The 24,144-nt window shown below is 43.5% G+C and overlaps 1 long non-coding RNA gene across 1 annotated transcript; it reads right to left on the bottom strand.

Moving 5' to 3' along the window:
- Positions 1 to 10,371: 10,371 nt before the first annotated feature.
- On the bottom strand, positions 10,372 to 15,193 carry LOC149917551 (uncharacterized). The gene is made up of 3 exons (XR_016467532.1): positions 15,171 to 15,193; positions 12,967 to 13,107; positions 10,372 to 11,776 (listed from the first exon to the last, which is right to left on the bottom strand). It is a non-coding gene; the product is annotated as an uncharacterized LOC149917551 (long non-coding RNA).
- Between the last annotated feature and the right edge of the window lie 8,951 nt (positions 15,194 to 24,144).

Here is a 24,144-nt window from a genome sequence, read left to right as displayed (position 1 = left end):
ATCACATTTGTGGTATCAATGAGGCCAACAGAGCCTACTCAGATACTCAGGGAGATCCACTGGGGCCCAGGCAGCCATGCTGCCTTTCGAGAGTGCTGGCCAAGGACTCCTGCAGCAGCTCCGACCAGCTCAAAGCAGTGGCACAATTTTCCACTCCTAGATACAAAATGGAAAAGACCTTTTTTAGAAATTATATAAGAGAACTTACAAGATGCTTTAAGAAGATTTGCATATACTCCTTTTAGAGGAAAACAATTTCACAGCCGTTTTGTCTTTGTCATTTCCATAGCTCCTGGGATCATATTTAATTTGTAACTGAGGATCTGAATTTGTTGGGACAGACCAAAATAGGAATTCCTTTTTGCCTGTGCATTTCCTTCCAGGCAGCAAAACCCAAGTGAACAAGTTTGCTGTTCAAGTAAGAATAAAAAGGAAGGGCTTTTCAGCTGCCTGTGGGGGATCTCCATTGTATAGTGGAATAAGCTCTCAGGTTTCTTAATTTTTGTTCAGAAATATGAATATGATTTTTTTTTTAATCACTATTGCCCTAGAGATCAGATGAAAGCTGAGGCTCTCAGAGCAATCACGCATGTTGAAGAGGAACCAGAGGCTGTCCCTTTCTCCTGGCTGCCAAATGTGACTTGATGTCTAATCTGCTTAAGCCCCCAGGCTGTATGTTCATACTTAACATGGCAAAATGACATAGCTCTAGTTTTCCTTTTACTGGTTCCTCTTGCCAGAAGTGGTTCACTGACCTCAGCACAAGGTAGTGAATGATTCCACATCCTGAAAATGCATCATAAAGAAGGAATTATGCATCCTAAGCATTTAGTGCAATACCACAGGTGACAGACTGTCCAGAGAGGTGGTGGAGTCTCCCTGGAGGTGTTCAAGAAATGTGGAGTTGTGGCACTGAGAGACATGGTTAATGGGCATGGTGGGGTTGGGTCAGTGGTTGGACTAGATGATCTCAGAGGTCTTTTCCAACCTTAATGATTTTATGAGGGAAGTGGTAATGTGCAGTTTGCATGAGGGTATCAGACAAACTATGTGACTGAGCAATCTTTGATTTCTCAGAGAAAAGTGCATTAGCCCACTCAAGCTGGGGCTTAACCCCCTCTGCCCCAGGCAGTCTGTCCCCAGCAGTTTCTGTGAGTGCTTGTTGGTCATTACCCTGCTGCTTCCCAGGCCCTATCACAGCATCAACTTGATAGGTTTGCTGCTCCAGCATCTCCCATCTACATCTCCTGTCCCCATCCTTGTTTTTCTGCCCTTTTCTCCCATCTGACCATCTTAACTTGCCCCTCACTCATCCTTGTAAAGGCAGGATTTAGCCCATCCCTTAAAAAAAAAACAAACACAGAGCTTCTCCTGAGGTGGGAATGGCACCAAAGAAAAGAAAACAGGAGAAGGTGAATAATTTACAGAGATAGCAGCCAATGTGCAGGAGGAGGGGCAGCCCTTGTCCTCCTCGGAAGGCAGGGGATTAGCACAGCCCCTTGGGACCAGTGTCCTGGAAGAGCCCAGGTCTGGCAGAGGACCAAGGACAGACTGTAGCAGCCATACGCACGGCAGGGGGAGAACACCCAAATAAAATAATTGCTCTGTGTAACTGCTGTCCTTTCCTGAATCCCCACATTGTCTCAGGGACACGTACAAGGTCTCCTGGAGCTCAGCTGCCCAGTCTGCTGGCAGACTCAGGCAGACACATCACCAGGACCAGTTTGGCCCTCCACTGAGCTGTAGCTTGCCAAGTTGCAACCCCATTGCACTGGACTTCTTTCCTGCTCTGGGGGCTTTCTGGCACTGTTTTGGAGTGGGATGTTGTGCATACGGCAGCACAAAGGAGTAGAGGAATGTGCAAAGGTGCAGGATGCCTGGTACCACTGACACGAGTCTGTCCCCCACCAGTCACACAGCATGGGGACACTGGAGCCTCAGAGAACAAGTCCCTGCTTTGGTGTTGATTTGATGGTTGTCTCCAGTAGCAAAGGAACACTGTTTTTTCTAAGACCTGCCTATGAATTGAGCTGACTTGGTTTTGAGGAGACAGTTCTTTCAGAGTCAAGAAGCCAGCTCAAGGCAGGCACCAGCAGGGAAGGTTCTGCATGAGTAGTTACAGGTATAGCACGAAAGGCAGCCCTATAATTAGGACTGGGAGGCATCTATCTAGTAGGCAAGAGCCTGCAGCCTGTCTTGGGGGGGGCTCCAGCTGCTCCCTGCCAGCTCCTCTGGCAGCTCCACATGGGGGCTGTTCCCTAGGGCTGTTCCCTGTCTCTGCCTGCATTCCTACCAGCTTCTGGGGCTCCATCTACAGTTCCTTTGCAAAGTCAAACAGATTATGTCCATCAGCTCCCCTGCCCAGCTGTTTAGCAGTGTATTTTGAAGAATTCCATTAGCTTCATTAGACATTATTAGCTTTCCATTTAGATATAATATTCCTGTATAAGGGTGCTATTTACTGATGCTATTTTACCTCTAAGCTACAAAGTTTTCTGAGTTGGCAGTGTGAGCATGCGTGCTTGGCAGTGTTCGATTCACACGGCAATGAGGGCATTGTAAATACCTAGACAAATTAATAATGTAGCACCAAAGAGGCGCACAAGTCAGTTTAATATTAATGCTAATATCAAAGCTGTCTAGAGCAGCAGACAAGATAATTTTTCTCATTGTCAGGTATAAAGGGAGAGCAGCTATGTCCAAGTACAGATTGCATGACTTGGCTTTAAAAACTCAAACTATTGAAAAAAATCATTCTAGTTCCTCTCCTTTAAAGAAATGATCAATGCTCTCTGTCTCTGACTTAGTAAAGAAACTAGAGCTGTGCCCTTAAACCAGGGCAGCCCATTTATCTCGACAGACCTTGACGAATACAATTACAGAGCACCAACCCTGAGCAGCAGCCGAGGGGAGAAGTTAAAACGAAGACCTAATATTGGAAAGAATTGATCAGCCTCCTCTCCTCTCTCCTCTGGAGCCTGCTCAGGACTCATTTATTGGAAAGACTGATGGCAGCGCTGAGACTGCGGGGCTCACCCGGGCTCGCCGTGGATGCACTTAAATGATTAGGGCCCATCGGCCACCTGGCTGGAGTCAGCTGTTGGTCCTGCAGCGGGCTGGGTGCTGAGTGCTGCCGACAGAGCCCCGCTGGTCGATAGCGCCGGGCCCGGCTGCTCGCTAAGAGCCGGAGAGACGGGCTGGTGCATATGTGATGACTAGAATTTAATTATATATCAGATTGATTTTCAGTTACAGCCCCGAGGAGAGGCTCGCCAGAATTGCAAGTTTGTGAGAAAGGCCCCGTGTCTCCTCTCTAAATTCTTCTCTCCCTGTATTTCTGCACTCTGTGGAAAATTTTACAGGCTCTCTACCTTCGGCTCTCTGTCTGGGGATAAACAGCTTCAAAGTTTCCAGTAATAATGAGAAGATCAGCTCTATCTGAGGCTGAGCCTATTCGGGGCTGGAAAAGGAACTTTAAAGATGTGGAATGAAATGAAAAGTCTGATTATAACAGGGATTTTTTTTCCCTTAATGTCAGTTTCCCAGTGCTGAGTTAAGAAGCAGAACTTACCTTCACACTGAGGGGGTTCAGTCTTGGGTGTAGCACCTAAGAGGGCTGAATTCTGTGCTGTCTTTAGAAACGGGAATGTGTGAGTAATCGGGCATCCTTGTTTATAAACCCATCTAAACCCCGTCCTGGATGGGACTAGGAATACTACCCATACTGGAGCAACCAAGTTGGTCAGAGTCCAAAGGCTTTCATGCAACCCTCCTAGATCAGCTTTGTTTCTTTTATGGATGTTCCTATGGCTGTTAACATCAGAGATTTTAACAGGACTTTTAACAAAGTACAGTTGATTACATCACATTTGCTTGGTATGTGAAGTATACAGTGGGGAAATACATGAAAAAAAAATGAGGCTGGAGCTGGATTTCAGAAAAAAAAAATTATATTGTAGTGCTGTGTCTGATCTACTTCAAAATACTGAGACCAAATTTGTCAGTAAAGTCATTCTGAAATATTTTTAAATGGTATAAAGTGGAAATCTTCAGGGGGAAAAAAAAAAGATAAAATCTTGAGTGGACTTAAAAGTTGATTTGGTGAGGACACAAGGAAATTAAAAAAAAAAACCCTGAAAAAAAAAACCTGAGCAAATGAATAAAGAAAAAATGATAGCAATCATAGAATTTAGGCTTACATTTGCTGGGATCACTGTTGCTTGCAATGCGGACAAACGTGTCTGATGCAGCCACCTCTACATGCACCAGGGAAATGCAGAACATCTTTGGAAGGTACATCATTATCTGCATAAAGGTGGACATAAGCTATACACACCTATATATTAGTCCTGGGTTCTGTAGCAAAGTTGTTATACAATAAGAGAAGGACCTGGGGGTCCTGGTCCTTCTTGGCCATGAGGATCTTAAAGTGCATTAAAAAGAGCATGGCAAGCAGGTTGAGGTGGGTGACCCACTCCCTCTATTCTGCCCTGGTGAGGTCACATTTAGCCTACTGTGTCCAGTTCTGCGCTCCTCAGATCAAAAAAGACAGGGATCTCCTAGAAAGAGTCCAGCATAGGGCCACAAAGATGATAAACGGCCTGGAGAATCTCTTGTATGAGGAAAGGCTGATTAACCTGGGTCTGTTCAGCGTGGGGAAAATAAGACTAAGAGGGGATCTGGTAAATGTTTATAAATATCTAAAGAGAGGTGGGATGCAAATGGTTGAGGCTCTTCTTGGCAGTTTGTAGCAATAAGACAGGTGAACTTTTTAACACAGGAAGTTCCATACTAACATGCAGAAGAACTTCTTTATGGTAAGGGTGATGGAGCACTGGAACAGACTGCCCAGAGAGGTTGTGGAGTCTCCTTCTATGGAGATATTCAATACCCATCTGGACACTTACCTGTACGAACTATTGTAGGGTACCTGCTTTAGCAGAGGAACTTCTCTTGACGATCTCTCCCTTCCAACCCATGCAATTCTGTGATTCTGTAATATGTTTTACCAGCTATTTACAAAAAGTTGGACTGGAATAATGTTATAACTAACAATAAGGGAAGGTGAAACCATTCTTTAATAAGCCTGCAATCTGCTAAATACATGTATCATCAACATCCTTGTGAATAATGATACTGTCTATTTGAACAGCAGTATTCCTGTCACATATTCTTATTTAACTTCCTTTTCTGCAGACCTTACCTGGAAGTATTAACTATGAGTTCTCTACAAAGCCCAGCCCTTTTCTCCTATTCAGTCACAAGCCAACTGATCTCCCAAGACACCCCATCTACAACATGTGACAATCAAGTTTGATTCTCAAGTTTTGAACCTACAAGTTGGCTAAGTCTCCATTTTCTCATGATAAACATGATTTTATTAACTTTACTATGCCTCCTACATTATGTCTGTCCAAAAGGAATAGTTCTAGCTGAATTAGTCTTTCAAGCTTTTTCTCCCCTCCACATATGCTTTCTAGTTCTATCCTATCCTTGTGGGAGAGCACATTCACACATGAAGTTCATGACCCAGGCACAGCTTGTATTTATGCTATTTGATGCTGATAATTCCTGTTCTTTATCTGCTCCTTTGGTAGCAATTCCTAATGTTCTGTTCACTGTTTGTGATTGCTGCCATGCATTATGTTGATGTTCAGAAAAACTATTTACTGGCACTAGATTTCCTAAAGAATGATGGAAGAGCTCAGGCTGGAAGAGATTTGGAGAGGCCATCTAATCCAACCTTTTGCTCAGTGCCTGAGAGAACATCAAACCCAACCTCCTGCTCAAAGCTACAAGGAACTGCAATACTCCCAAAGGCATCTCTCCTCTAGGCTGGTCGCCAGCCTCTCCGTGCAAGTGCTCTGGCCTCCAACATCCTGGTGGCCCTCCAAAGGGCTCACTTACAGCTATCAGCATGTCCCTTACAAGATGGGCCCTAAACTAGATACAGCGTTCCAGAGGTCTAATAAATTATTAGGAGAACCCTTTATTTGTTGACTATAATGCAATGATGATTTATACAACTATTTATACACCCTGGCCTCTTGTATATTTCTTTTCACTTGTCAGGACTGAAAAGTTCTGATATTATTAACCAGTCAATCATCACTGTGAGATTCCTCTGCATCTTACCAATCAAGTTTAATTCTTCTAAGGTGATCCCCATAGTGAACTATGCCATCTCAGTCTCAGCCCATTTCTCCAGATTGTTTTTAAGTACAGCAGTGCAGTATGATTCAAGTACTATGACAGTCTGACAGCAGAATTTATCCTGTTTTTCAGTTTCGTAACAGAAGCAGCCATGCCTTCAGAGAGCATGATTAGCCCCAGCCTCTACCCATCCCTCCAGCAAAACCAGAAAATACAAGGGATGTGGAAATACCATATTTCTCTTTCCTGCTGTACTCACAGTGTTTATCCATAGAGAGAACCCTTCAAAATATTTACTGTTTTCTCTGTTCTTATTACTGTGTTTTTATTTCAAAGTGGGCCTAGCCAGCAACAGAGAATGATGGTAGGCAGCCCCATTGTAGCCACAGAGAAACCTACAACCACTAGCACTACAGACAGCAGCGAGCATGCGAGGATGGGGTCTTCGGCACTGAATTTACAGGAACTGGGTTACAGCAGCAATGCAAGCATCTGAGCAACGAGGGCATGAATAAAAGGAGCATCTTGTCTGTGTCTGGGCTCCTGAACAGCATAGAGATCAGGTGCACAAAGTTCACCTAATCACTGGGGTCCATCTGTAGAGCAGACATATGCAGCTGTAACAGATACTGCCTTTTATGTGAAGGTGAGAAAAATTCTCAAATGGAGGACTCAAATGAACTGAAGCTCGTTGGGCTGTCACCACCACTGCTTCAGAAGTCTCCATTATCTCTTTTGCTTCTGTTTCTCGGATTTCCCTTGAAAGCTTGATTCTGGCTTTGACATGGAGATGCTAGAATGAAAATGGAAATGTGTAATGCTTAGAGGAGGAGGTCACTTGAATTCTTTCAGGAACTAAGTGAGACAAAAGGAAACTGTAAATTTACTTCACTATGAGATGAAGAGCACCTCTTGACCGGAGCTTTGTTTCTCTCCTGAGGACCAGGCTCCCTTCCAGACGGGGTCTGCTGGCACTGAGTGCTCAGGGTGTGAAGAGGACATGGTGGGGGGCTCAGTGCTGGGGCGTCTGCACCCTCCTGGGACAGAGGCTTGCTCAGCATTTTGGTTCTTGCTGTGGTATTTTCTGAGTCTGTCAATGTCAGATGCCCAGACTGCCTTTTTAGCCCATAAAAATGGGTTTCAGTGGCTGCCTGCACTTTGGAAACAAGGTCCAAGAGCCCATGGCTTTCCATGGTCACCTCTTCTCTTACTTTACTGCACAATGCCAACACTACATCTACTGAGCCTCATATTCAGAACGGTAACAGGGTGCATTTGGGAAGACCTTGGATTTTCCTCTAAGACAACACTCAGTGCTCTCCAAGGGAACTGCTTAAAGCTCTTGTGCTAAGAGGAGCTCCAGTTTCAGGAAAACAGCATGGTTACATGTACCAACAAATGCCAGCTGGTTCTTCACATCTAGAGTTCCCTAAATCTCCTCCATCTAAAATGAACTAGATCAAATCCCTCACATTCGTGCATTAAGTGAGTTACCTGTGCTGGTGGAGGTGGGCTCAGTCGTCCCTCTTCTATCATCCTTTATTACAGGAAAGTGGCCTGTGCACTGCCTGTGTGCTGCCTCCAGAACCAGAATATTTTTTTCTGCCGTTCTATGGGCTTGTCTCTGATGCAAAAATCCTCCTTCTTTTCCGAAATTTTGATCTTGGGCTTGCCTTATCTTTTGAGACCACAGGCACTGGTATTTTACTTCTTGTTGTTGTTTTCAGTCTTCAGTCCTATGTGTCCTATTCCCCGACCTGTTCTTTCACTACTTATTTTCCTTCTTCATTTACCACCTTTCTGGATCAGAATCTCAGAATGCATTCTCCTTTACTCTCTTCAAGACAGAATAATTTATTGTTGCACATTTTCCACTTCTTCCAGAATTGACTCAGCTTTCCATAATCTATGATAAACATTTCTTCCTGTGCCCATGTGAAAGTTACGTTACCCCAAATTTTTCCTGTCTACTCATCACTGTCAAATTTTCCTCAGGTCATTTTATGGGGAGGATGGTATATAAAACATTGATTGCTTGGTATCCTAGGGAACTGGCTGTTTTTAGTGTTATCAGTGGCATTGTTAGAATGAACAATATTATAAGGAGGCTTGATGTGAATTTCAGAAGCCAAGTTACAGATCTATTCACATCAAAGAGAGAGACAGTGAGACTTGTAACATGGGGAGGGAATACATGACCACATCCTAAAAGTCTCATAAAAGATTCCTCTTTAGCCTTATGTAATCTGAAATAGTAATAGGTCCATATAACACAAACCTTTGTGTCTCTCCCATGTGCTAATGAAAAATTTCATGTGTCTCTTGCCACCTTTTACATTCAAGCACCAGAGTGAATGTTTCCAGAACCAAATTTTTCCACTTTTTTTTTTTTTCTGTTGTCTTGAAATCATTGCATACTCCAGGAAATAAAATCCTCATGATAATCACCACACTGAATACCATAAAGAGAAAATAATACATGGCTTAAAATGGGCAATGTTGCAAACTTGCAGTTCCAAAACTACGACACCCAGTTCCCAAACAGGAACTGAAAATCTGTAATCCTAAAGCTGTGGTTTGCACAACTGCAGAGAAATCTGCCTTGAGGAAGAACAAGGAAGTGGTGTGCTAACTTCAGCTGAAAATCTTAATTACAATGAGCTTAAAAGCAAATTTGACACTATTCTCTACCAGCATCAGATAGTTGGATCTCACCTCCTCTCCATAAAAAGCCCTGCAACATAAAGCCCTCTGGGATCCCTTCAAGACTGTAAAGGAGTAAGATTCTTCTCCACACTGTGAAAAAAATCCTGTTTTATACCAACTCTGGGGACACGGTTCCAGTGAGACCCAGCCCCATGGTTCCTGCTCCATGAGGGACTGCATAGCAGAGGCCTCCAGGTTCTGAGCCAGCCCTGTCAGCAGGCTGCTGAGCTGCCAGGTGAACAGCCTGCAGGACAGCAGGAAGACCCCTCCATCAGCTGTTTTCTGAGTCTTTCTGTCTTGATTTATTACTCTTTTTGCTGCATGAGGCCCAGAGCCTCAGTCAGGAAAGAAGAGTCCACACAGCACAAATACAAATAAATGTGAGGAGCAGCATGGAAACATCACACAAGTGCACTCACGAAAGCAAACAACTTATCCTTTCTATTTTTAAGAAGCCTGCAATTTTTCAGCCTGATTCATGATTTTTTTTTTTTTTTTTTTTGTGAGAGGCTGAATTATTTGGGAAGAAGACAGTCATACTGTCTAGCATTGGGCAGCCAATAGCTGTGCTCTGAAACACCCATGGAGAAACCTCTCTTCTTTGACAGTGTAGGAAATTTGGCTGGTTAAAGTGCCCTGATTCATCATGCAATTAAATGCCTTGAACGGGATTGCAAAAATGCATGTGAAGTTGTGATATTTATCTATGACAAAGCTTGAAAGATCATGGGGATAAAGAACCTCTGTGCTTTAAGAAACTGTGGTCTTATGGTGCTGGTGTGTAAGCCTGTCAGAAAGGTATGTATGCACAGCTAGAAAACAGAAATAGATATCTGACTTTGTATCCTGACTAAAAGGAATGGCACTAAAAGCCTTCCCAGAAGTTACTGTGGTTTGGTGGCATATGAAAGCCACAAGCAAGGAAGACACAAGAGGTACAAGGAGGCATTATGTGAGGAGCAGCTGAGGTGCCTGGCTGCGCTCAGCCCAGAGCAGAGGAGCTGAGGGGAGGCCTGATGGCGGCTGCAGCTCCTCACAGGGAGCGGAGGGCAGTGCTGAGCTCTGCTCTGTGTGACAGCACAGGGCCCGAGGGAACGGCATGGAGCTGTGTCAGGGGAGGGCAGCTGGGGTCAGGGAATGGTTCTGCACCAGAGGGCGGTGGGCATGGAACAGGCTGCACAGGGCTGTGGGCACGGCCCTGAGTGCTGGAGTTCAAGGAGTGTCTGGACACCACTCTCAGACACTGGGTTTGGATTTTGGATGGTGCTGAGTGAAGCCGGGAATTGGATTCATTGTTCCTTGTGGGTCACTTCCAGCTCAGGAGATTCCACAATTCTATGGCTAGCTTCAGTGGAGAGCAGCTTGCATGGAAATCAAGAAGCTTTTGCTTTCAGGGAAGAGATGATAACATCAACATGAAATATCTGAAAGTTTTGCGATCCACTGTAGTGAGAAAATACTATTTTTATTATTTGATATTATTCTTTAACTGATTTATGACCTGTTACCACAGTGATTTCTGAGGCTATTTACTTTTCTTGCAATACAAACTCCTCACGATCATGCAGGTTTTTTTAAAGCCAGTATTAGTCATTAGCTGGAAGGAGAGCATCAATGTGAACCAAATGAATTCTCTGTCCACGAGTTTCCTTAAGCTTGGGGTTTTTTGTTCCATCAGCATGCACACTCTGGAAATATAGTGAAAAAAATCGGCCATGTATATGAGCTAGATTTGTGCTTAGGAACGAATGTATTGTAGAAAAAAAAAGCAAAAGCATTCTTTATAGTAAAGTATCTTGTCTTCTGGGAGGCTGTGTTGTTAGTGAGGGTGGATGGGTTTGCTCCTGTGCAGTAGTGCTCTGGTGCAGTAGAACTACTGCTCACGCACAAAGTGGCTTTTGGAGAAACGAGAGCTGGAGAGGCGAGAACTTTCACCCTTGCTATCCCATGTTTATTAGAAGGTATAGAATGCTTGCTGTGTCCCATTTTGTAGCTTTGTCCCTCCTCCTGTAAGAACTATGCTCCTCATTCTCATCCTGATGGGTTATCCTGATCCTCAGCCTGAAGGTCAGAGCCTTCACCTCTGAGATGACATAGGATGGATAGAAATGTTTCCAGGTAAAATGTGAAAGGTTTTTATGGAGAGTAGCTTTAGTCTTTGTTTGTGGGAATCTCTGTATGAAACGCTTCCTTTCCACAGAAAATGTATGTGGGGATTTGTTTTAATGAAAAGCAAATACTTGAAAACTTTTCCTAATGCTTCCCTGCAGCGCTGATCTGCAGCCAGACTTTACTCCCCACAATGTATCACATAGATGTTTCCCCATGATGTGTGACCTGCTGTTATAAATGTATTTTCTGCCCAGCTCTCACTCCATTTTTTTCCAAACAATCTGTGGTCCAAATTCACATAAGCTGAAACCAAGTGGAACTATGCAGGCAGACTGCAGGGCTCTGAATCCAAAGCACAAAAACCACCTCACTCATTTCCCCTGGCTCCCGAAATCTCTGCTGCACTTCCCTTTCCAAAGCAGAAGGAGGGAATCCCACAGCAAGGAGCTGTTATTCACTTTTTTCTCTTTCTCACTGATATCAGGAAACATGGCAGCCTGCAGTCTTGCCTGTCCCGTGTCCCGTGCCATCTCCATGTCCATGGGAGTGCACAATGAAGGCAGGGTGACTCTGGCAGCTCCACAACGGATGTCCTCTCTTGAATGGTCAGCCAACACAGTCATACCACTTTTTGGCTTTTCTTCCTGCTCCAGCATCAGGATGGCTCTCAGCAGGAGGCCTCCACAATAGCTCTCCATCATGGATACATTTTTCTCATGCTGATTTTACCTGTTCCCTCTGGACAGTTTGGTAGATGCTATTCCTGACGTTGTTGCTATAAGACACCTCAAATCCATCAGTTAACCTGTGAAATGTAAGAGCTGAACATACTTTTTAAAGCTCAATATATCTTGCATTAAAGGACATAGAGGAGAGATTTTCATGGAAAGAAGAGAGAGTTAATATTAACTATAAAAGAAACAACTGAATGTTATTTCTGTGAGTTGTACACTGTTTAATCTACTTTAAGCGACAGGAAATAAGCATCTCTCCTGAGTCTGATTATACCCTTATTAATGCTGCTGCATTGCTGGGGTGAGAGGCAAGGCAGGTTTGACAGGGATGAGCCCTCGGCTGCCTGCCCCCAGACCATGGGATTGCAGGAGGCACTACACTGACTGCCTCCACTAGCTCCATCCTTCCCACTACCATAAGCAGCCCTTCAGGGTCCATGCTCACCATCAGGCACGAGGGGAGCTTTGACAAGGCCCAGGCTTTGCTCCAAAACAGACAGAGGTGGTCAGAAGATAAAGGCAGATAAAACACCCTGCTTGCAGAAGCAAAACCCAAAGATCAAATCAGCTCCCATGAAAGGGTAACTCATAGACTGAGCTCAAATGAGAGGATGCTGTTGTTCTTCTTTTAGCAAGCCCCTCCTCTTTTTTCCAACATACTAATAAAATATATTCAAGCACAAATCAAAGCAAATCCAAAAGAAAAATTCAGCCTGCCCGCTGAGTGGCTGATTTAATGAAATTCATGCTTTGCGAGGTTATCTTTTAATCTCTTACTGAGGTCAAATGAAAAAAAAAAAATCGCTATGCACAGCTAAGACAAAATTTGCTGTTGAATATCTTCTTTTAACTACACAGGAGTACAACTGTTCTTCTGACTGGTGATTTTAAGAGAACTTGCAACAATAAATCAGAAAGCGTCAGGTTTCAATTAAATGGATTGATGAAGGGGATAGTGGCAACTTGTGGGAGGGAAGAATTAACCATGAAAAGCAAAAACATGAGTAATACAAAACATATGTAAATGAGGGTCTAAAGAAGCTCTTCAGCGTACTTAGCATGAAACTATTAACACTTCGATAGGCAGAAAAGGCAACTTTGAGGCATCCCAGCTGGAGTGAGCCGGATGCGGACACGTGGATTTTACATACTGAGACATAGGCTGTGATGAAACTTTCCCTCTGGTTCTGAACAAAGGGAAACACATATTCATTTAACCCAAGGGCATTGGACAACAGGGGTGGCTGATGTTCTCATGTACCTGTGGGCAGCAGGATACCAGAGCAGCTCTGCAGAGATGAATGCACCCAACCAGAACCTGCAAACCGACAGCTCCAATACTAACATCAGGGGACTTGGCTTTCGCAGTTTTCCTTCTTTTAGTTCATATTTTTGCAATGATCTGCCACAAACAGATAATTTAGAGTACATTGTATGAGTTGGGTGTTTTCTCATATTTACTGCTAGTCTCCAGTTTTACATAATCCAGTCTTTCCCTTTTCAGATTCATGCCCATAGAACCAAATCTTCTTTCCAATAAAAGCTGTGGATATTTTGCCATTGACTTTTCTCAATTTCCAGCACTTTTCCCATACTTCTGGTTTTACATTCAGCTGAGTCTTAAATCCTCAAACTTCTCTGTATAAGACCAACACAAGGAAGGAATGAGGAAATTCAGTTTTCAGCTTAGGCAAGACAACTGCTGAGCCATTAGAAATTCATGTGGGTTTATAAGGCCCCTAGGCACTAGAGAAAGGTTGACGTGCTATCTTATGCAGAAATGGAAAATATGGGGAACAACCAACCAGTTTAACCTTGGCAAGATACTGCAACAAAGTATTAAGCAACTGCTTCATAGCAAATGGGAATAACTCTGATAAAAAGAACTGGTTAACTTGGATTTATGAAGAACAAAGAATGTCAAACCACAGTCTCTTCCACTGAGAGGGAAATGTTTTACTGTCTGGGAAGAATTCATCGGTTCAATTTTGAGTTTAATAATGTGTTTTCTGACATTTCCCTTGCTGCGGACATAAGTTTTAAACAAAAATTCCCCCAAATGGGTACACAGCTGGCTGTAAAACATGCAGTCAAATAATAGTATTCAGGGCATCAGTCTCAGAAAACACACTTTTTAGAGCACTGCAGGTATCTCCTGGGCTTTCATGTACTAGATTTCTAGCCATCCAGGTCTGAAATTTGAGGTGACAAATGGCACTTTTGCTATTAGAGGTGTGCATGGAGATACCTACACCAGCCTCACACAAGCAGAGCTGTTAGTTCAGGCTTGGAAAGGTTTACTGGCACAGGAGTGCAAAGAGTTGTGGATGCCTCATCACTGGAAACATTCAAGGCTGGATTGGATGGGGCACTGGGCAGCCTGATCTGTTTGGTGGCAGTCTTGTCCATGGTAGGGGGTTGGAACTGAATGATCTCTAAGTTCCCTTGCAAGCTAAGCCATTATATGATTCTGTGATTCTATGATTCTGGGATAAGGTTTCACTGCATAGACTGCAAGCTGTTGTGTCGAACCCCTCATCTGTGCCTTAGAGCTGCTGCAATGCATCCATGCTGGGCTTCGAGCAGAGCTGGCACCAGGCTGCATGTTCCAGGTAACACAGGTGGCCCTCAGGGCAGGCATTGCCAGCCTACAGAAAGCACGCTGTATCTGTCTATATTCCTGAGACAGAGGAGCTGGTCATAAAGAAGTCTGTAAGGGAGTGGAGTGTAGAACTACATCTCCCAAGTCACAGGTTGTTCCCCACCTGTGGGGGAAAAAGTACATCATTTTGTATACTTGGAAAAAGGATGAAAAACAAAGGGAGGGGGGAAGGAAGGGGGAAAGGGTGGGAGGGAAGGAGAAAGGAAGGAAGAATAGAAGAAGGGAGGGAGAAAGGAAGGAAGGAAAGGAGGAAGGAGGAAGTAGGGATGTTTGTTATAATGTATTTTACTGAAAGCTCATTGTGTGATGCTGTAAGAAAAGTTATGTTTTCCAAGTGGTGAAACAGTCAGCCATGCTTTTGATATATCTAGGACTAGGGAGCCAACAGATCTCTACAGGCAAAATACAGATGTAAATTTTGTCTCACAAGGATCAAGATCAGAATTATAAGCAGAACTCCTAAGCTAATGGCTGATAACACATCTTGTAAATCATTATGTTGAACAGAAAGCCTTCTGAGATTTCTTTTCAGCATACAGCTGATCATCAGATCTCTTTTAGCTCTTTGAAGGTTATTTGGAAATTAAATCAATACTTAGCTCAGCTCTGCTGCTGTCCTTCACTGAATGTATCCAAAAGACAGAACCCTTTTCTCAAACAAAGGGAATCCTTGTCCTAACTTTGACTAAAAACTCTTCACTCCAATATGTGGAATATTGGAATATTCCAGGAAAGCTCCTAAATGAGTTCAGCAAACAGTTGCTCAACCCTTCCTTCACTCCCTTCGGATCCCGGGTGCTGACCTGGCATTCATTCCTTGTTTGCCATGGGGAGTTCTACAAACCAAGTTTCCATGGCAGCACTAATCCATGAATGTGGCTGGCTCCATCTGTGGTCACTGAGGACATGCTTTGTCCTTCTGGTGTCCCATTGCTGGCCGCTCCAGGAGACAGAAAGCAAGCACCTTCAGCAAACATGACCTATTGAGCTCTGTGAGGGGCCTGAGCAGTGCTGTGCAGGGACATCCTCACTCCTGGGATTTTCCACCCAAGTCTCTCAAAGGCTTCTCACCCTTAATATAGTCTGTTTTTTTTAGATGCAGGTATGACTTAACAAGAAAGGAAAACCCAGCGCTGCAAATCCTTTCCCATCAACCCCAGAAATCTCTGGCAAAGGGTTTCTGCACAGAAACAGTGAACACAGTTAAAGTCTATACGTTCCCCAAACATCACCTTATTCATTTTATGCCTAACAATCAAAGTCAGTTCTTCTGGGCAGTAAAAAAGTTTTTTACAAAAATTGCCTAAGAGGATGACAGAGAAACATTTATAGATTACACTTTTTAAACTGCTAAAAATGGTACTATTTCCATTGGTTGGTTGGAAAAGTGTCTGAAATGCAGTCAAGCAGAAAGACTGTCTATTTGGAGTATATAATCTATATATTCTTTAAAGCATAACTCTTTCCTGTCTCCTTCCTTTGTTCTGGGGTATTCAAGTCTTGCTATTCACCTTCTTTTAACCAAGTTCGTAAGGAGCGACACAAAGGCAAACATGCTGGGCACTATGTGCAGGCATCTGGCCTTTGTGCACTGTCAGTCACTGCTGCAGTGTTGTCTGATTTCATGTGTTTGCCCTCATGTAACATGGAATGGTTGTCACAAAAATTCTGGTCGTTATCTCCAAGTCCTGCAAATACTTTTCAGAGAATACAGAGAGCTAAGTCCCTTACTTTGGAAAAACTCCCACTGCCACCATGCAGTAGATGTTTTACCCACAATTAGCAGATACAATCAATGTATTTATAGGAATTGCTCTGAAATCAAAAACACAGACAGCCTAATGGGATATAAAAGGAAGAGAAAGGAAGTGACTTTTGGACATGGCATGATTCCACCCCACAGAGCTGAGGTTGGACAGTGAAGGGACCCCTGACCCAGAGTCCTGTCAGTTACTTTAATCCTAACCTGAAGAGGAATGATATTAAACACTCCACAAAAATGCTTACAAACATTGCCACAGGAGAAAGGAAAAATTTTAACTCTGCCTTCACTGATGCAGCTTTGGTAGGGGGCAAATTCCACTTTACGTGGAGCAACTTACTAACATGAAAGACATACCCTCCAGTGAAAATCTTGCACAACCTCCTAGAATGGGCAGAATTAATCATAGGGAATAATTACGGTTCTAAACAAGAATATTTATGGCATTACATAAACACCATTAAAACAAACTGAAAGGCAGTAATTTTTTGAAGGAGGAAGTGAGGTGGGGGGGGGGGGTGCAAAACCAGTCAAAGTTGAAAAGATAAAAGTTCCTATGTGTCAGTCATCTTGGAAATTGTTTCTTCAGCCATCACTTGCACCTTGTTTAATTCCCTTAATAAAATGGGAAAGAATTTTGTTTATAAAGTTAGCCAATATTTGGAGTTTAAAGCAGTTTCCCTTAAAAAAGATTCTTTCAAATGGAAGAAGAAAAGTAGAAAAGTTCTTTCCAAAATGTTTCAGCTTAAAAAAAAAAAAAAAAAGGCAACCCACCAAAAACAATTTCAAGACATTATCATCCCAGAAACTCTCTTTTCTTCCTCCTTCCCTTTTTGCTCTTTTTCCTGAGGCAGAGAAGGATAAAGGGAAGAGGGAGTTTACCTCCCTTGTCACTGACTGAAAAAATTAATACAGCTGTATTATTAAATGAGAAAGTGGAAAGAGTTGCAGAGAAAGGCATTTGGGAATTTTCTTTTGCAATGTTCTTGAGGCATTTTTCTAACCAGTTCTAAGTATTAGAGCTGGGGCAAAAGCTTCCTGTGCCTTTTACACACCAGATGCTATTCTGGAAAAGTGGAGCTGCAGACGTGCCCCACACAGTGTGGGGCTGCCTGAGCAGTGGAGTATCTGACAGCAACTGAGGGCACATCTGCACATCCAGAAATCTCCTTGTCAAGTAAGCTCCTGTTACCCTCCATTGGATTTGGGTTAGACACAGGTGAAAGCAGTGCCTACGTGTACCAGGAGCATGTGGAAGTGGTTTAGAATTCTGTTGTTCAAAGAAAAGTTTTGTTCAAAATGCTGTTCCCCTGTTGTCTATTCAGACTTGGGCATATTCCAGCTTATAGAAATGGATGGAGCTGGCAACACCCAGAGCCAGAAAACACATTTATCTCCTTTAAAATTCCCTCTTTAAGGAGCTGGCTTCTGGGAAATGCAGTCCAACTTCCTCCCACACAGAGTACTAGCCCAAAAATGTACCGGGGATTTTTGAGCCAGGCAGGGCACAAGAGGCTCATGTTGGAGGCTCATGGCAGTGATTAGGGCAGTCTGTGAATGTGCCATGGGCAGACATTCAGCAACAGGGAGCTGCTGAATGCGGATGTGCACTTGAAAACTGGATGCACTTCTGCAGCAGATTTTGTGGAAATAGTCTCCTATGGCCTCCCTCCAGACAAGCGTCAAAATGTTCTCAGCTGGCTGCAAGCTGTGGGATCAATATCAAGTCTGTGATTTGCATACAAATGCTGTAATCTAATTGATGCACATGGGCAACAGATATGCTTTTGCAAATCAGCTGTGATTACCAGGATCCCTCATAGGACTCACTAAACAATGTTTGGCTGCTGGGCCACGGAACACACACAGGACAACTCAAACCTCCCAAACAATTTTCCACCCTGCCACCCAGGCTCCATTAGCCAAACACTTGTAAAAGAGAACACGACAACACAGACAGCTTGGTTTTAGCTGTTAGGCCCAAAGTACAAAAATTCATTCTAGCCCAATTGTTTGAAAGTACAAAAACTCACATAACCCAATTGTTTGAAAATACAGAATCCCATCTAGCCCAACACAGTCTGCCTCCAATTCCTCTTCTGGTGCAGCAGAATGTGTAACATTCCATGTTGTGTTGGGGCTCCATGTCTGGGACAAGAAAGATGTGGGGCTGTTGGAGCGGGTCCAGAGGGGTCAAAAAGATGCTCAGAGGGCTGGAGCACCTCTCCCATGGAAACAGGCTGAGGGAGCTGGGACTGGAGAAGAGAAGGCTCCGGGAATACCTCACTGGAGCCTTTTAGTACTTGAATGGAACTTACAATCAGGAGAGGAGCCATCATTTTACACAGACTGATAGCAATAGGACAAGGAGGAGTGGTTTTAGACTAAAAGAGGAGAGATTTAGGTTGGATGTTAGGAGGAAATTCTTTACTCATAGGTTAGTGAAATGTGTTGCCTAGAGACACTGTGGATGCCCAATCCCCAGTGCGTTCAGGGCCAGATTAGATGGGGCCCTGGGCAACCCGATCACTGTTACCATGACAGGAGTGTTGGAACTAGACAATCTTTAAGTCCTTTCCAACCCAAAGCATTCTATAATTCTGTGATTCTGTGATTATTCTTCCGAAACAAGAGATGTCCACCTGCTCCCCATTTCCCAGGCACAGTCTGACCCCTCACTTGGGCCTGCTAGCCTGCCTGGCAAGTCAGAGGCCAGACATGGCTACCCCTCCTGCCTGCTTCTCCTGGTGGCAGCAGCCAGGTGCAGGGCCAGGCACATCCCTGCCCCCCCAGTGTGCTCATCGAGGTGTTGGGGAGGGTTTCAACTGCTGACTTCAGTAGTCAGGCAGCATTTTTTGAGTCAGAATGATGGTTTAAGTGAGGTCCTTCCCCTGACCTCCCCGTGACATTGTGCTCATGAATAACCAGGTCTGTTGCTGCCCCTCGCGCTTAATTTTCTCTGAGGAAATCTTCTGTTAAGGGGCAACAGTTTTCCATTTCAGTGTACAGCACTACCCAGCTGCTTGTTATTTCACTTGGCTGAGCCTAACAAGCTAATGGTATGTTTGATTTGCACTACCAGTTCCTGCTAGAGACATCATAACTTTTATTACAGACGTGGTTCTTGTTAGAGACTCAGTTGTCCACAGAAGAAAAAAAAATATGCATTTATTTCACTCAACTCACTGTTTAACTCATTATTTGCAAGCACAGCACTGGCAGGGATCATGCTATCAGCTGCATTTCTTTTTAGTGTCCTTCGCTGCCGTTTCTACAGCAAACAGGGAAATTGTTCTGGCTGTTCTCCTTCCAGTTGCTTTGATATGCGCTGCCATTGCTGTCCCAAACCCTGGGAGGACAATCACGTTTCTGATTGCTACAACATTTGCTGTAAACTTTCTTAGACGCTGAGCAGTTAGACCCAGACCGACAGTTGCCATGGGGAAATAGGGATACAGAAGGAAGATAAACAAGAATACATTGAATTGGACTTAGCTCAGTGCAATATTTCTGCCTTGTTTTAGTCACTAGTAAAGGAAGATGGTATTCACACACACACCATCACACCACAGCCTTTTGTAAAATAAACCTCACTGAAAGACATGTAAAGCAAAACGTAAGTATGTGCATGTTGTTGAGCCAGAGTAGAAATCGTTAAAAGGTTGGAAAAGACCTCTAAGATCATCTAGTCCAGCTGCCCACCTACCACCAATATTGCTCACCAAACCATGTTCCTTAGTACCACATCTGCCCTTTCTTTAAACACCACCAGAGATGTGACTTCACCACTCCCCTGGGCAGCCTGTTCCAGTACCTCACTAGGGTTTGTTGTGTACAGGTCCTCCACTGTGAGGTATCCACTTGCAGTTTTATCAAACATTGTGAATTTCAAATGCAGAATATACTCTGAAAGCTGCTGAACTCTTGGTCCCCAGGGCATCCAGCCTGAGGAGCTTTTCTTCCCATCTTTGAAGTCACAGCACTCATAAAGCTGAGCAGCACTGTTTGTCAGTTTGTTTTCCATCCATATCTCTCTCTTGCTTTAAGACCAGACACAAAATGACATTATTAGCAGGCTGCTCACAAGCACCTAGTTGTTTAGGGGCAGACTTTTTACTTCTGCTTTCAAGCAGAGATGAAAGATTGTAAAAACCTCTCTTTTTTTTTTTTTCCTAAGGGAATTACAGCTCACAAAAGTTCTTATAACTCCTTACAGCAGCTATTTTACTACTCAGAGAGAATATTTACTGGGTCACTTTCTTCCTGCAGCAGGCCTCAGTGTTAATAAACGGTGTCTGTGAGTTACTTTATGCTCTTCATACTTTATTTTGATCTAGCTGTGTGTTTAAGGAGCTAAAGAGAGTGTGTCTTGATGAACTGCTTACACCAGAGCCTTGCTCTAGGCCAAAATGTAGAGAGGTTTTTGCTTTTTTTTTTTTTTTTTTTTTTTTTTTTGTGTGTGTGTGTGTGTGTGTGAGTTTTTGTAGGTGCACTGAAATCTGAAAAGCAGGGCACCCTGCCAATGTTACTCTGTGAGTCTGTTAGCTGCTGCTTGCTCAGCACTCACATCTGTCTTCACTAAGCGGGGACAGACCCCAGCACCCTGAGCACAGCACGCTCCAGAGCCACTTATAGCAGAGCTGGGGGAGCCTGTCCCCACACCCCCCCCCACTGCAGTGTTTCTTCAGTCACATCAAGTCACAGCTTTGTTCCAGAAGGCTGTGTTGCAGACCTGCTGGCCGTGAGGCTTTGGTACCAAAGATAACAGAATGGGGAGGGCCAGGAGGATGTAGCCATCAGGAACCCAGAGCTGGGCTCTCTCTCAGCCTTGCATCCTGTTCAAAAGGTCATGTAAAATACAGCAGAGAGTCTTTTTTTTCAATTTCCAAACAAGCAGTCAGATGATTTTAGTGAAGGATTCAAACTCAAAGTGCAATATCCCTGGAGGCCAGTTACCCCTAAGCCCTCAAATGAGGCACGCAGTCATTACAACATCAGCTCAGCACTAACACACCCAACACAAGGCAGCACCGCATGCCTCTGCAGTGAGGTTGCACAATAGCTTTGAATTAACATCTATGTGCCTGTTCTGCAAGGAAATCAGTTCTATGATGTCCGTGTAAAATACAAGAGTCTTACCCAGCCAGCCTGTTCTATCAAGGTAAAAAATCACAAACATATGCCCTGAAATGTCCATTTGGATGTCTTGCATGACAATTCAGTGTGCAAACCCAAACGAGCTGTCACCATGTGGCAAATCACAACACATCTTCAGCATAGGCACCTTCTCATTTCACAAAGCAAGGTCCTTGAGCTGACAAATTTCCAGGTTTTCCTTTGTGTACAGCATGCTTATATGCCAGCCACACAATCAGCAGAGCCTGGATTTATGGATTTATTGGCTGTGACCAGTCATGGGCTAAGTAAACAGATTAATATGTATTAACATACTGCATTTGTTCAAAGTTCAGAACTTGTGTGCTCATGTGAACTTAGTATTTATCCCCAGTTCTTACTGAAGAAGCTGACTAAAAACAAGATTGTGCAAAGTAAGCAGGGCATTAAAAAGACAGCATTAAAACATTTCTTTTTTGTTACTGAAATACCCTGAATAATGGTTGCCTGATTTAATGGCTCATCAAGCTATAACTCTCACATAATCTTCAAGGGTTTGGTGGTTTTGTGTTGTAACTTGTAGTCGATGCTGCAAGAAGTGAAAGTTCTTATGAAATTATTTCTGTGTTGTTATCCTTAAAGACCATCCCTAAGACAAGTCATAATGCGTCACCTACAAAAGACAAAGGAAGGGAAAGGACAGTCACGTATTGGTCATCTTGTGAAAATGAGGTCCCAATACAGAAGCAGTGACTTATTATTATAGCACATATTTTTTCTTAAGGTTTTGGCTTTTGGTCTTGAAAGCTTTGTATATGTTCTGTCTAAACATCATGGGACAGTAATTTAACTGAACTCCTGTTTTATAATAGCAGTAAAAAGCTCCAGGTGTGTGTTAACACTGTCAGAGCTGCTGGTGTTAAGTGCAGTGATACAAGCTGCTACTTATCCCCTCCCACAAAGCCCTGACCTGGTTTCCTGCAGAGCTTCTCCAGTCCTGGCTCATCTGCGGCACAGGGATTGAAGAGAAGGGCTTTTCTGCTGTTTGCCCCAAGGAATCCTTCACTGTTTCTAACACAACTTTAACACAAAATCAGAGATGAAGCAGGAACACAACATTTTTCATAGGAGAGGACTTCCATGGAGGTTCCCACTGCTGTCCACTGTATGCCATCCCCCAAATCCTCCTGCTGGGGTAAGGGACATGAATCGACATTCATTAGGGAAATTATTAACAAGAACTTGTTGTACATTTTTGTAGGAAGGTCTTTCCAGCACAAAAGCCTCTTCCCAGCTGGAGGAGGCAGAGGTAAGCTGGGTGCTCAGTAGTGCCACCAGCCCAAGAGTTCTGTGATAAGATGATCAAATTTGTTACTTTGACTCTTAAAAATCTAGCCCCTTCCTCTAGTGCCTGAACAGCAGCTCTCTTTTATGCAACATGAGTTTTCAAGACAGATTACTGATTTAAGATGTTAATTAACAGCTCTCCCAAAGAACCATCCTACTGGAAAGCAAGAATCTAACACATTTCTCTTAGCCTGGGTCTGACTTCACTGCAGCTTGTCTGTACATTAGGTAAATATCTTTATCACCTAGAGGTGAATCAGTGCCTCTTTCTAACTTGCAGCCTCCCAAAAATTCTAATTACTTCTGCAGCACAGAACCAAATGGACAGATAGGCGGAGGAGAACACATCTCAGACTGTCTCAAATACTTCCCTGGGATGTGAGAGAGCCTGGAATCTGGTGAGAATTCAAAAGCGGGACTCCCTTTTCCAGGGATACGATACAGACCAGCAGACAGCCCAGTCCTAGAAATTGTGCCCTGTGCTGCTTGCCATGCAAAGTATGATTCACCAAGTGTCCTCTGAGCCTAGCAGCTGGCTCCCACTTGATGAGCAAGATAAGGAGGTGGCAAGGTATAACAGGGCTTATCTGGAGCTCCCTGCAGCCTGGTGAAATCTAGAGCAGGGTGCAGTGGCTGTAGACATGCTGCCAGTGGAAACAGTGGAAACAGATGCTGTAAGGACTTCAAGCATCTACAGAGTTGAACAAGTTGAAAGTAGGCTTTCTAGGATTTGGCTGATGAATTTAAGCACTTAATGTGGAACTCAGAGTTTCTTAGTGGATCTAGCCTTTATCAAGCATGGTGAAAACACAGGTTGGCCTAGCTTCTTACTCAAGTATCATCTGGAATTATCACACAGAGCTTTGTTGTAACTCCGTAAACAGCCTGTGACACCAGCAGCACTGCTTGTCTGTCTTTTCCAATTAAGCACTTAAGAGTTTCCCAAGGTAAATATTAATACTTTAGAAAGGAAATACTAACATGTACAAAATCCTTTCCAACCTTTCTGCTTAAATAGCTATCATTTTTTAGTGAGGTCACAGCATCCAGCTTTTCATAATAAAAAATAAGCAGGATAAGTAGTTTTACTCATGTCAAAACTTGAATGCAATTTTATGTTTTTCTTTGACTTACCCTATAAATATTTTTACTACAACATTCAAAGTTTATGAGATCTCTAAGACTTGTAAAGAGGCTGAGTAACTGGAAACCAAAAGCTAATACCTACCACAGGGACTTGGGGGTTCTTAAGAAAGCTATTTATTAATATTAACAAAAGCTTTTTTACTGATGATCTGTTTACAAAAGTGAATATTATTTTACCTTTCCATTCCAGTGTAAACAAATCAGTGAGGGGGGATGAACAAGAAACAGCACCGCAATGCCTGACAGCATTGTTTGAGAGATATTTCTCAGGTTACAGTCTTCTGCCAGTATCCCTTGAGCTGAGCTTCCACAGTCAGATTACTGCTGAGTCCAAGGGCAACTCAGGAGCCACAGATCATAGCCTTGCTGAATTAGAGGAAAGAACCAAGCTGGCCATTTGTTGTGGA

Source organism: Phasianus colchicus, chromosome 6 (assembly GCF_987193195.1).
Source record: "Phasianus colchicus chromosome 6, bPhaCol1.hap1.1, whole genome shotgun sequence".
In the NCBI taxonomy this organism is placed as follows: Eukaryota; Metazoa; Chordata; class Aves; order Galliformes; family Phasianidae; genus Phasianus; species Phasianus colchicus.
Note: the sequence above shows the minus strand (reverse complement) of the source record. Positions and strands in the feature narration are given on the sequence as shown.